The following is a 14,031-nucleotide window of genomic DNA, read 5'->3' on the forward strand; positions in this document are numbered from 1 at the left end:
GATAGTGATGAGACTGAGGCAGGAAGTTGCTGATAGCAGTGATCGGCTGCCAAGTCAAGTGCCAATGGAAGGAAAGTGGGACCTTGTGCCTTGGTTTCATTTTGTTTGCTTCCTGAAGACACAAGTAGCAGGATCCCACCTTTCTTTGAAGCGATGGAAATTGTCACAACATGGCATGCTGTTGTGTTTTTGTTGATGATGTGAATTTCCTGTTCCTCAGGTCGATGGGTTCTTGGAGTGGATGACATGTGATCTGTGAAACAAGGCAGTCTCTGCTCAAGCTTTAAAAATCTGGAAAGATGTGGCACACAAGGGGAAAAATGCAGTCGCCTTCCAGCAGGACTGGTGGAACAGCCCCTCTCCCCCTCCCTCTGTGTGGCCTTCTGGAGACTTTGATCCAGTGCCGGCCCTTTCACAAGACAGAGGGATGCTTGGCCTCAGGTAGCAGATTCTGGGTGTCCTGAACGGGCCATAATTGTCCCTTATTTACGCCACTTTTATTGTATTTCTACTGCCACAAATGGGAGGATGTGCTTATTGGATTGTCTTCTTTTACAAAAATAACTTTTCTTCTCCAAGAAACTCACAGCAGTGCCTATGTGCGTTATCCTGGCTTCATTTTATCTTTACGACAACCCTGTGAGGTAGGTGAAGCTCAGAGGGACTGACTGGCCTCTGGCCATTCAGTGAGCTTCATGGCTCTGTAAGGATTTGGACTCTTGTGTCTGCAGCAATCTAACCATTACTCCGCTCTGCCTCTTACCTAGCAGTAGAAAGATCAGCTTACAGCTTTACTCTGCACTAGATAAAAAAGACTTTCAATCAGTCAGAGCTTGAAGCATTTAAAAAACACAACAACCACACACAGAATTCCAGGAACAATATTTTGCATTTCAATTCTCCTTTTCCTTAAAAGAAGTAGAAACCGAGAGAAAGACAAGCCCTGCTCTGCGAGACGACATTGCTTGTCACTGAGCTTCCAGATAACAAGCATACATTGTTCAGGAAAATATATTACAGTTTATCTACTTGTACTGTTCAATAAAACATTAGTATCTCAGCATTTTTATTTAACAATAGGCAACCTTAGGCCAGTAATTATGCAACAATTATAATCATAAAAAAAACACCCTCCCCCGCTGCTCACCTAGAAACAGGAATATATTAAACTGGGACTGCCGTTGAAAAAAAGGCAAGCTACCAGCGACACTCATTTTTAATTCTCCTGCAGTGCACCATGGGAAACTAATAATTCACCATCTAATTAGTATCCCTTCTGCCACTGTTGGCACAAGGACAGACAAAGAGGTATCCGCTTCATTACAAACTTGCCTCGGTAATCTTTAAATGTCTTTCTTCTCTGCAGGTTGAATGCACGGATCAGGGGCAAATAGAATGCACAATTAAAGGAGCTTTGTGAAGGTTGCTGGTCTGACCATGCATTTTTAGCTGTAATGAGTATGTACTCTCTGTGTGTGTATGTGTGTGTGTTGGAGAGTGGAATCTAATTGTGCTGTTTCTTCTTAGTTATGCAATAAGTTTTGCTCATTGTCTTTCATCACTCCTGCAGTTTCAGAGAGAAAGAGAGAGAGAGAGTGCGGACAAACACTGGAAGGGCAAGGAAGTTGAAGATGCTGCAACTATGACCAATCATTTAGTAGAAATTCGTGAAGGGTCCCAGAAAATATAAATACAAATTCTTGATTTGTTGCCACTCTCCTTTTATTCGGAGAAGAGTCCTTTTGACAGCCCTGCACGAGATGTCAAGTAGAGAGCGAAGACCTGCCTAATGCTATTTGGAAAGCTCTCGGGCTGACTCAACCATTCCCTGCCCATCTGCAGCCTAGCTCTGCCACCAAGAAGAGACGATGCGTGTGGAGAAAGACCAAGGAGTGCCAATGAATGTGGGCCATCAGTAGTGCTGTCTGAGAATTTGGTTTCAGTTCACAAACATTCCAAACTTGCCGCACTTGCAACCTCGAATGCAAACACAAACGGGAACGAATTAGCAAACTAACTGTTCAGGCTTTCCTGAACATAAAATCCCATTCAAAAAAGCACACATACATATAAATGCAAAATGCGCATTTTGAAATGCACACTGTTCTCTCCCACACCCTTCTTTTCTTCCTTTAGTCAGTGGGGAAATAGTGTGCAGTTTTGAAAAATGTGCTCAGAAATGCACATTCTTTTGCTGTCTCAATAGTACGCTTTCCCTGTTGGAACAAGTTGAAAAAACAGATTGCAAATGAAAAACAGAGCTGATGTGAAGTTACAGGGGTTCCAGGAGATTCTCAAAGGACCCTAGTTCTTCCATCCCTTATGATGAGAGATGATTCTTACACAGACTGGTTAATATGCATGGTTTTCATGTCGACATAAGAAGAGTCCTGCTAAATCAGTCAGTCAGAATACCTATTTGGTCCAGCATTCTGTTCTCCCGTTGGCTGAACTCCTGCCTCTGGGAAGCCCATCAATAGGATGCAAGGGCAACAGCACCCTCCCACAGATGCTTCTCAGTCATTGGTACAGACAAGCATATGACTTTTATGTACTTTGTCCATGTGTTGCTTGACTCCAGTTGGCATGATAAAATGGAAGGCTCTTGAAGATGACACACTTGACCCAACCATGAGCAGAATCTTCTGTTTCTGCTGACAGAGGGTGCACCTTCTTTGTACCGTCATGTAGAGTCACCAGTATTGGCATCCATTCCTCCCTGAATTCATTTGGGGCCCTTGGCTGTGTGGTCAATGCTCCTTTCGGACAGCCCAACCCCTCAGCTCACCCAAGTCACACTTTTGGGACCCAGGAAGGATGTTTTTCATGCTGCCCCAATTCATCATGGGATGGGCATGTTTCCTTCTTGGGGTAATTCATTCCCTTAATTACTAAAACTTACAACAACAAGAAAGTATTTATTTCATTTTTGTACTCCATAGCTGAAGCTCTCTGGACAGTTACATTGGAGTGAATCAGAATATGTTTCATCAGACTCTTTAAGACAGCAGTGGGTTGTTCAAGGTGTAATTTGCAGTCCACCAGCAAATATTTCTGACTTGTTCAATAACTGTAACAACAAAATGATTCTCTGAGCCATCCCATCCAAATTATACTGTGAGAAAGAAGAAAACTTGAGTCAGCCAGGAGTAGATTTTTTCCTGCGAAGACTATGACTTGTTCACTTCATACGCCAAACAAATTTCAAAGTTCAAGTTTTTAATTCTATGTCTTTTGCACCAGGTGGTAGTTTGTGGAACTTAAGGTTCCATAAGAAACAAAGTAAATCCTGCAAACCTGAAGTATGTGCATCATAAAAGCTTAGAAAATTGTTTAGATTTATATTGCATAGATACCTGTCAGAACCTAGCAGGTGGGGAAGTCAAGCTCAAGGGTTGCAAGAATTCATCCTATTATTCTTAGCATGTGGATAAAAGGTGCTCTCCAAGGCTAGGCCAGCTATTGTGATCAGCAGCTGGATGGTATTTCAGAGTTAGGTTGAATTTTTTTTTTAGGTTGAAATTTTGTTAGGGGCGATCCTCCAGGGATTCTTGGAAACTGGGGATGGAAACTACTCTTTTCATAACTGAATGGCTGGGGTGGTGAACCCTCAGGCCCACAAGCCATGTTGGCCTTCCTGTGATTCCACTGTGGCCCTCCAGGTTTTCCCAAAGGCCACACCCTCTTCCCCTGGCCCCACCTCTCTAACCCAGCTGCCAATTGCCTGCTTTTGTGGCCCTGCTCCCATCTTAAATGGGTGGAATGCCTCCCCTTAAGTCCAGCATCAGTTTGGCATAATGGTTTGAGCGCTGGACTAGGACTTGGCAGATCTGGGTTCTAGTCCCCATTCAGTCTTGAAGGACACTGGGTAACTTAGTGCAGTTCATGGACTCTCAACCCAACCTACCACACTGAGTTCTGGTGAAGGTAAGATGGGGATACAGGGGAGGGTTATGTCAGCTGTTTTGGGTTCCTTGTAGGGAAAATGGTAGGATCATATATAAATTAAATGGCATATCTAAAATATGCAGGTATTTTTTGGAATTTCCACCCCACCTGTTTTGCCTTCGACCTCATCCACACTTGAAATGCCACCTCCCAGCTTCTCCAAAATGGACATTTCTCCAAAGTGACAGCTTCTCCAAAATGGAACTGGCCCCTTGGTTTGGCATCACTCCTATGATGACATTTGAGCCATTTGGTTTGACAGCCAGTTGTGCTTGGAGAGCCAGACTGGTTCCTTGGATAATTTCAGCTAGAAGGAGAGCCTACCCCATGTCCCATGTACTGCAATCCTAGGAGGTCATTACATGAATGTAATGAATGAATAAAGCTGTGACCAATGTTTATCATTGGAAGATTGGAAGATTGGAATCCACCTTTTTCTTGCCAAATGCAACTCAGCATTCTCCAAAGAGTGACACAAACAATAATGTATTGCTGGCTAAAATGGATTTTCACAGACAAATGGCACTGATAGAAGGAAATTCCTTTCCTTTCCTTTCCTTTCCTTTCCTTTCCTTTCCTTTCCTTTCCTTTTCCTGCTATGGATAACAGCTAGCAGTGGAATTGCAGTGACAATCAATGGACTGGAATTCAGAATTGTCCATAAAGAAATTTGTATTGATTCTACACTCATTACGCATTGCTGTTTGGATCATTTTGCATTATTTAATTTTCAGCTCTAACTCTTGTAGAAAGATGAGTTTTGCACAAATTAATCATCTTGATCAAATTAGCATGGATTGTATTTTCAAACCCAGAGAACTTCTGCTTAAAGTTTTTTTTCAGTCTTTGATTAAGGTGAAAGATGAAAAGTTAATAGTGTGTGTCATTCTTGAAGACATGAACAGGACTTCTGGACTTTTTTATTTTTAGAAAACTGACCTCCTCCTCCTCCTCCTCCGTGGGAAACCACAGCTCAGTTCACAAGGATGCTCAACTGGTCTCATGTCAATTTTGCCTTGAATGAATATGATACCAGAACAAGGCTGGGTTGGGCTGGATCACTGAAACTGATCATTTCAGGAAAAACCTATGAAGCTGTTCTATATATGAATCAGACCCTTAGACCATCTAGTTCAATTGTGTTAGCACTGACTGGCAGCAGCTCTTCAGAATTTCAGTCCTATCCCTGCCTGGAGCCAACATGTGCTCTATCACAACTGTGCTAGAGTCCCTTCAACATGCCCAGTGGATCCCCAGGGCCTACTGAGTCTGATAACAGAGCATTACAGATGTTTAATGATGCAGGCTTCCAGTTAATTGGCAGTCACTTTGTCACTGACTTGTCAGGGCCACCACATTTTCTTTCCTCTCTCTTTTGATCTTCTTTTATCTTCATGTATATCTCCACTTTTTATTGCTACCTTTCCCCCTGTTCCCTTCTGTTACCATCCCACTTCCAAGCCCCAAATAAGCATCTTCTATTCCCCAGTAATGCTATATTCTTTCTCCACCTGAGATCCTTGAAGCATTCTATTCTTGGGAATTCTGATGCACACTGGCCAGATCGCCACTCCAGTACAGATTGGAAGATACTTATTCTCCAGATCTGGCATTTGCCTGAATATCACTACACCATTTTTTACTCAAAAGGTGCACCAACGTTCATTTCCAGTGTGCATTTTTGAGCAGAATATGTGGACAGAATGAGTGTAAGATTTCTATGGCGTTCCTCTCCTCCTCCTTTGCCTACTTGCAGCAAGCATGGAAAGGACCGCACTGGCTGTCCTCTGAGGGTGGGGAAAGGACCTTGAAGAAGAGAAGGAATGGAGAGATGAGCAGAGGGGAGAGGAGGAAGGAGCTGCCAGGATTCAAAACTGCTCCAGCTGCCTTCCTTCTACCTCAGAAGCAGCATCATTTGACATCTGGGAAGCAGCCAAGTAGGAAAATGCAGAGCAGCAAGACTGGAAGAGGTGAAGATCTCCACAGGCTTCCAAGTTTGGGGGTTGACGGGCATCCGCACAGGACTGCAGCCTTGTAGAGAGATCCCACGGCTACTTAAGAGTGTCCTTCTCTGGACATGTTCCTTCTTAAGCTGCAATATCCAGAACTAGATGCAGAACTCCAGGTGGGAACTCCCCAAAGCAGGCTGGAGTAGACCCATTGTGATTGCACTGTAGGACTGGGATGCAGGAGCTCTGGATTCCAGGCCCCACTTGGCTATGACTGTTGGCTGACTCTGGTCCAGTCACTGATGCTCAGCCTTACCTCTCTCACAAGGTTGTTGTGAAGATAAACCAGAACAGAGGAGAATCATTCCCGTTTCCTTTTTATTCTCCTGTTATTTTAATGTTTAATTGGTTTTAATTGTGATTTAATTGTGAATGGCTGGATACTGTGCCATTTTTATCTGTGCTTGTTGTAAAGCATCCCGAGATGTTAGTAATGAGACAGTCTATAAAAGCTTTCAATAAAATAAATAAATAAATAATAAAAAACATTTCAGCTTTTGGGGATAAATAATAGGATTTCAGCTTTCATATAGTAAGGAGGAAAGGAATGTGAAGATTAACTAAGAAATCACCAAACAAATAGTGATTGAGGGACCTGCTGTGTGTCAGGAAAAGGGGTGTGGCCTACTAGGGAACCCCAAAAGCCAGCTGGAGACCCCAGCTGGAGGTCTTGCATTCGTACCGTGGGTGCTTCTAAGCTATAATCATGCATGGATTGATATGGTGTGTGTTTGTCAGATTAAGTCTCCTTCCAAGTACAGTACCTGTCCCCATGCCTTGATCTCCACCCCATTGTCTTCACGACACATTGCACATGCTCCTTTATCTGCCACATGCCTTTGTACTATTGTGGCAACATATACTTAGCATCCATCTGTCTTCAGACATCCATCCATTACAGATGAACCCGAGTGTCTCCCTAAGAGCTCAGAATTGCTACTGTGCTGCAGAAATGAAGTTCTACCCCACCTGATGAAACAAAAGACCTCAAACAGTCGACACACGCACTAACACTTAGCCTTCACTTAAGGCATACCAGCTTGAGCTCCTTAGTGCCTCCTTCTCCTTTGATGGCCAGTCCGACTTGCCAGGCTCTTTTCCTCCCACTGAGCCACCCACTCCAGGAACAAGACGCAGCAGTGCAAAACATGTGCTCATTACCTTCCTGACTGATGAGTTGTGCGGAGTAAGCAAAAGGAAGTTGCAAAGTTTCAGTCTGAGGGTCACCAACCTTTCTGGAGAGGCACATTTGGAAAGCTGGAAGTGAGCCATGGATGCCCATCTCTGAAGACCAAGGTAGCCCCCTTCCCCTGAAGCAGAGACCAATGCCAAATATCCTTCTAAGAAGGCACAGGAAGCTGTTGAAGAAGCAGGAGCTGGGATTATGACCCCGAGGAACTGCTGAGATCCATGTATGGCTGTGCTGTATGTGGGGAACCACTGGTGTGTCCACTGCAGATTTTAGTCTGGTGTGGAACCATGGATAGCTCCTTTAAAGTTCAGGCTGGAAGCTGGAGTAGATACATGGCCCCACAGGTGTTGCTGCTACCAGCTGCTACTGGGTGACAGATTTTTCAGGGATTCCATGTCCTTAGCGGGCATTGATGTCCTTCATTTTCAAGCAAAGCCCTCAACATATTTGGAGGGAAAGTATAAAGGGATTCCCTGTGCCCAGTGGTTGTATAACTCTGGCTGTTGGAAAATGGAAGATATGATGTACTTCTTGATACAATATTCCTATACACGGGCTTCCAAGGGAGGTGGTGGAGGCCCCATCAGTGAGGGTGTTCAAGGAAATACTGGTCAACTGCATGTTGGGGATTACATGAGTGGAGCTGGCTGGAGCCAAGGGTCAGACTAGATGGCCTGGGAACAATTTCCCCTACATGTATATAGCATTTTAAATATTATTTTCATGAATATATAGATGCTTGCATCCACCTTTTCTCTACACATTTTGTATGGCTGCTTTTCCTTGGAGGACTCCATTGCAAAATTTGGAGAAGTACACTTTTGGAAGATTTGAATTTTCGTTCATACATAGCTGTTTATGTGGGAAATTATCTTGTATCAAAAAGCAACCTTAAGATGCCAACTGATCCTATTTCTACCTTATGTAAGGATAAAGAACTTTGTCTCTAGATCTGTGACCTTCAGCCTAGCCATGCAGTATGTATACAAGCACTTTTCATCATTTGAAACAATTCCCTGCTCCACAGTCCGCCAGGGTTACTTTCAAGGTACTTCTTTGTACTTTTCCTCCAGTCTAGTAATATGCACTTTGCTATATATATTGGGCATGGATTAGCCTAAAGTATAATAAATTGTTGTGGCCTCCAAAGACCGATTGACTGCACAACAATGAACCCTGACGACAGGTGATCCTTGGAGAATGTTCATGTCTGGATGTCCTCCTTGCAATTAACAGCTCCGTGCTTGCATATTTCTTCTTTAGACTTCACTAATGGTTGGGGAGTAATGAGAGCAGATATAAGATGGAAGCACTGATTAGAACTGCAGACAGCAGCTGGTGGATCAATAGGGATAAATGTTTTTAGTACCTCTGCATTTCAGAAGACCGTTTTGGCTCTTCTCTCAACCTATAAACACATGGGGCTGTAAGAAGCTCGGAATGTGGGGAGCTGATGTTCAAGTTTGACGAAGATGAGAACTAGAATTGGATTGTCAAGACATCTTGGTTCTCGAGATGAGAACCAGTCTGATCACACTGCAGAGGGGGAACCAACTATAGACCAATCCCTGTGCAGAAAAACCCCATCTAAAGTGAAGGTAGAAGAAGCACATAAAGTTTATGTCATAAACACACAGTAGGCAAAATTATAACTAAGCAGATAGGGAGACTGGGAGAAAACCAGGCAGACAAGTAGAAGCTTGCTGGATCAACAAAATCTTGCTGAGAGTCTGATAATTACCCAGACAAAGATGACTCAACCTGGATTAAGCCATCTCTGAAGGAACCAGTGGTATTCTGGGAAGTGAGTGGTTGTGGAATGGAATGTGAGCAGGTGAGGGAGAGACAGGAGAAATAAGGATGCTCAAGTTTACTCAGTTTCTCTGAAATCCACTTTGCATCTCTGTCTGCCTTACTCCCATTTCCATTTATGACCCGTTTCCCCTTGTTATCTGAACAGAAACAAGGTGCACTTCAGTGTACATTTTTAAAAGCATGCCACAAAACGTGTGCTTCCCCACACAGTGCATTGCATGCAAAAAAATGTGTTTCTTAAGGTGCATTTTTTAAAAATGTGCATTTTAAAACAAGCACACACAATTTTCCAGCATGATCCAAACTCGAGAACATACAAGCTCCCTCCTGTTAGTGAGGGCTGCAAACAGGGTAAGTTCTAATCATAAACAAATCCCAACAAAATTACGGTGCATTCCTAAGGAAGACTGAAGGATCCCACAAGCAAGACTGGAATATCCACTGTCAAGCCAGGGATCTAGGATCAGAAGGATATTATGGGTTGTAGGAGCAATAGAAGTCTGCTGTAACCTTTATTCAATTCATTCTCAGTGGCTGACTTGCAGATGCAAGCCTGGCCCATCTCACTTTTGGGAATGACAATCGTATTCTAATGGAGACTCCACTCTTAATGACAGAAGAAATATTGGTATGGCTCACACACAAACCCTTCCAGTTCTCCAGGACAGCAAGTTACAGTGAGAAGCCTTTTCTAGCCCTTTTCCATTTGAATGTTAAAAAAAGAAAGAGAGAGAATGATGCTGAAAGCCTTTTGCAAATCTTGCAATAATTTAGGCGTAAAAGACATCTAATCTTAAAAAGAAAAAAAATGTTAGTGGGTAATTGGCAAATTGGAGATCCATGAAAAGAAAGTAATTTTTATTAACCACTGGCAGTTTCTGCTGGGGGCATATTTCTCGGGTTTCTGGCTGCCGCTCGTTGTACATATGCATAAATTATTCAGCCTAAATGAGTTACACCCTCTTTTTACCATATAAAACTTCAAGCTACATTGCAGAGCAGGGATCCACAGCTGCACAAATGAATTTCAAAAAGCGCTGCTTGTTTGCTTGATTTGATTTCACCCACTTGGAGCTGGACTTGGGTGAGGAAAATCCTGCCAAGTGCAGAATTTGAAACAAGGAAATGGATCTTTGTTTGTTGGAGGAGGGAAACAGGAGGTTGCAATGGGCCAGACATGGTGAAGCTATACACAACATCTGATAAGATTTTCCAATGGTGTTTGTGCCATGAAATGTCATTTATGTCCTTTCTGTCACCAATGTAGAATCCAAACATCTTATTTCATTTCCAAACAAAGGAGGCAAATCTGACAATTTGAAGAGCACACACAGTTCTCCATCTTTCCTTGCTTGTTTTGGAATAATTTGATCAGCTGCTTTATTTTGCAGCCTTTTTAATATTGCTTGATTCCCTGCTATGACTTTAAATCAGGAGTGCAGACCTTCAAAATTGGGGCCCAGTTTTGGCCCCACTGGGGACCTAATGTGCATCTCTAGACTTTCCCAGATGGCCACACCCTTCACTGGCTCTACCCCTTTCCCATGATCACTGAGTGTGTGATGGCTGCCAGTTGGCTGCTCCCTGGCTTTGATGCATTTATTTTCCCCATTCAAAAGCCTGAAATGGTTCTCCTTAGTTACTGGTAACAAGGACTTTGGGCTAAAATAGGGCACATATTTTAGCCCAAGTGTGCAAAGCACAGTGGACCCTTGGCCCGATCCGGCAGGGCTGCTTACTCTCTCGCTTGCTTGCCTAAGCTAGTGGCTGCCCATCTTTGTGGGAGCCCTATTTTAGCCCAATTGTTGGCCCCGCCCCTTTTGCGTTCAGCCCCACCCACTGCTGGAATGCGGTCTTGGAGAGTTTTTCCAAAAGGGAATTTGGATCTTAGGCCGAACGAAGTTCAACACCCCAGCTTTAAACACAAATGGATATTGACTTGAGGGATGCTGAAAAATGACTCATGGAGGGATGGCTCGGTAGCCCTGACACCAAATGTGTGAAGGGATCTCTGACAACATTCCCAGCTGACTCTGCCACCTAGATGCCCACGCATGTGCCAACCATGCTATTTGGGCAAGGAGCAATCAACAAACCTGAAACCTTCTTTCTGCATGGTAGAGGGACAAAACTAAGGCTCCCTCTGTGGGTAAGAAAGCCCTGATCGGGGCTTGCATCTACATGCACCCAAGTCTCTTCCTGATGCTGTAAATTTCGAAGTGCAGGCACAGGCAGTCAGGCTGCTTCCAGGGGAGCCCCAGACTGCAGGTGGGTGTGTGGACTCAGCTCTCTCTTTCTTGACATTTTGTAGGCCATTTGGGAAGCTAATGAGTCTTAAGTAGCCATTTAGGATCAAGTCACCCTGAAATATTGAGGACTGCAGCTAAGCCCAGAGGAGACAGGGAAGCAGGAGGGGTTGGAAGGTGATGCCATCACCTGATTTTTTTTTTTAAGTTTGACATCTTGGCCCGCTTCATCCGGCTTCTGCTCCACCCTGGGCAGGCTTTGTGGCAGCAATGGCTTGTGGATTGTGCAAAGCACAGTGGACCCTTGGCCCGATCCGGCAGGGCTGCTCGCTCGCTCGCTCGTTTGCCTAAGCTGGTGGCCGCCCGTCTTTCTGGGAGCCCACCTGGGCTGGGTGCTTCATCCAGTTCGCTTCCTTCGAACTGTGAGTTGAGCAGCCCCGTTACAGGACCCGGCGAACTCAGCAGCAGCTGTGGCACCAGCGTGTGCCTCACACGTTGCCGGAGCAGATCAAATGAGCATTTTTGGCAAGACAGAAAGCCGGTGGGTGCCAATCTGGCAAGCAGCGGCTTCTCTCTTGTTTCCCCCTCCTGCGTTTCAGGCTCCCCCCCCCCAATCCCCCTGCTTCAGCTCTATAATAACCAGCAGACTGAAGGGGCTGGATGAGGGCTGGAGGGGGAAGGAGAGCCAATAATTCATGCTTATTAAAGAGTCATTCTCCTACCACAGCCTCTTGCCCTTGCGCCTCTTAATTCTCCATCATTCTAATTAAAGAAAACACCCAAAGGATTGAAGTCAAGGAGTGTCTCAAAAATAATCATAAAAAAGATTTTTTTCTGGTGGGAGGAGAAGAAACATAAATGCTAAATGCTTGCCTCATTATGTGCCAGGGTCTCTCATACAGTAAGCAGCACAATTAAAACACAGACAAGAAAGCCAGGGAGAAGGAAGAAGTTTCTAGTCCTTAGCGTTAAGTGGATAAATTGCTTGTAGTGTTTGGAAAACAAAGGGAGGTTTATTATTCTTTTAAGGTTCAGTTCTAGGCATATTTAGACAGAGAAAATGTCCTTTTTCTCTGTCTAAACATATATATGACTGGGGCCTCAGGACATTTTAATCCTGTACTCCTTGTGACATTTACTATATCGATAGGCAATTGTGGGAGAAGGGAAAGGAGCTGAATGCACTGTACTGCACGCAGAAACAACAAGAAAGCATCCTCCGTGTCCCCTCCAAAGACAAAATGCAGAGATGGATTTAACAGGAGTTGGGACCAAAACGTAAGAACGGTGTCTAGTAATAGAGAGGACATCTGCAGTAGATACAATAGCGACCAACCAAATCTCTCCTTTCTCCTATGTAAATAATGAAAAATAAAGTATTATCCACTGTGTACTATGCCCAAAATGCAAAGCCATTGTACAGGAAAATTGCAAGCTCTTACATACTGATCTGGAACCAGGGGTATATCTAATTGGAGGAACCATTGATCCATTGAGCTGAGTGAGCTATGGGTCCTCCTAGCCAGATATCTGAGCAATGGGTCCATCTAGTTGGATGCGTCCGTCTAGCCAAATAAACATGGGTCCTTCTACTCAGCACATCAAGCCCTATCACTGCATAACTCCAGCAAAACTTCCAGATGGATACATTTTCAGTGGCCTTCTCATTTATGTGTTTGTTCTAATGAGTCTTTGGGCACATTTGCCTGCCAAAGTTTCTTCGGTTTTAGTACATTTTGGATGGCAAGTCTGTTTAATTATTTTTGCCGACTTACTCTGATGTTCATTGGTGAATTCATTTTATGTTGCGAGCTCCCTTAAAAGGGCCTTGTTCCTAAAATATGTCAAATAAATAAAAATGCCAATCAAAGCATATGAAAATAACGAAGGAAATAAAACTAACATTTGTGTATTTCATGCATACCTATAGTAACCACTGAAATATGCAGAATGGAGTCCTGCCTGAGAAATCTTTTGGGTACATATTTTGGAGAAAATGACTGCATTTATTATTCTTTGTACTTGTTAACAAAACAAAATGATTGGCCTAAACCACAGGTGTGTGTGTGTTGTGGAGGGAGGAGAACACAGTCCAAAGTACACAGAACCTTGTTGAATGCATTGAAAAAAGCAAAAAACTTTTTTTTGTACCAGTCAGCAATTTATAAACTCATGTTCCTTCCTTAACCCTGGGTTATGGTGTGCCTGTCTGGGAAATTTCCTTTTTTCAGGAAGATGGAGGAGGGTCAAACGATCAAAGGTGGCCCTTGAGGAGACGAGACTGGCCTTCTCTACCAAGACTGAACCTCTGATATTTTCACTTTTCTTTCCTGCCTGCATTCTCCTCTAGCCTCAATGTGGGCCCATTCTGAAGATCTCTGGGAATCACCCAGGCCTGCTCACCAGGAAATGGGATGCTCACAATGCAAAATACCTTCTCTGATTGCAGCTACACCTGCTGAGTTGCAGTGGGCTATGCGGCTTATGGTATTGCGCGCAAGGTTTTGTGGAAATGGTGGGTAGGGAGGAAGATGCGCTAGGGGCTAGCATGAAATGTAACAAAGGAGAAAGGGCAGGCCTTTTCAGAGGAGCAGGAGAAGGTTTTCTGAATGGAGATTTTCTGGAATATCTTGCTGCTATGGATCCATGGTGCTTGAGTTTTGGAGTGCTTCTGGAAGGACAGACTATGGGAACTGCCATGAGGAATGCCTGCACTTCGAAATCTGCCCCTGCAGCAGAGCTCAGGGCTGGGCTGAAGCACGGCATGTCTCAGAGAAGAGAACTTGGACCTCCCTGTTCATTGGCCTGAAAGGCCATGTGA

The sequence above is a fragment of the Varanus komodoensis genome, unplaced genomic scaffold, assembly GCF_004798865.1.
Source record: "Varanus komodoensis strain SLA01 unplaced genomic scaffold, ASM479886v1 scaffold19, whole genome shotgun sequence".
NCBI lineage: Eukaryota > Metazoa > Chordata > Lepidosauria > Squamata > Varanidae > Varanus > Varanus komodoensis.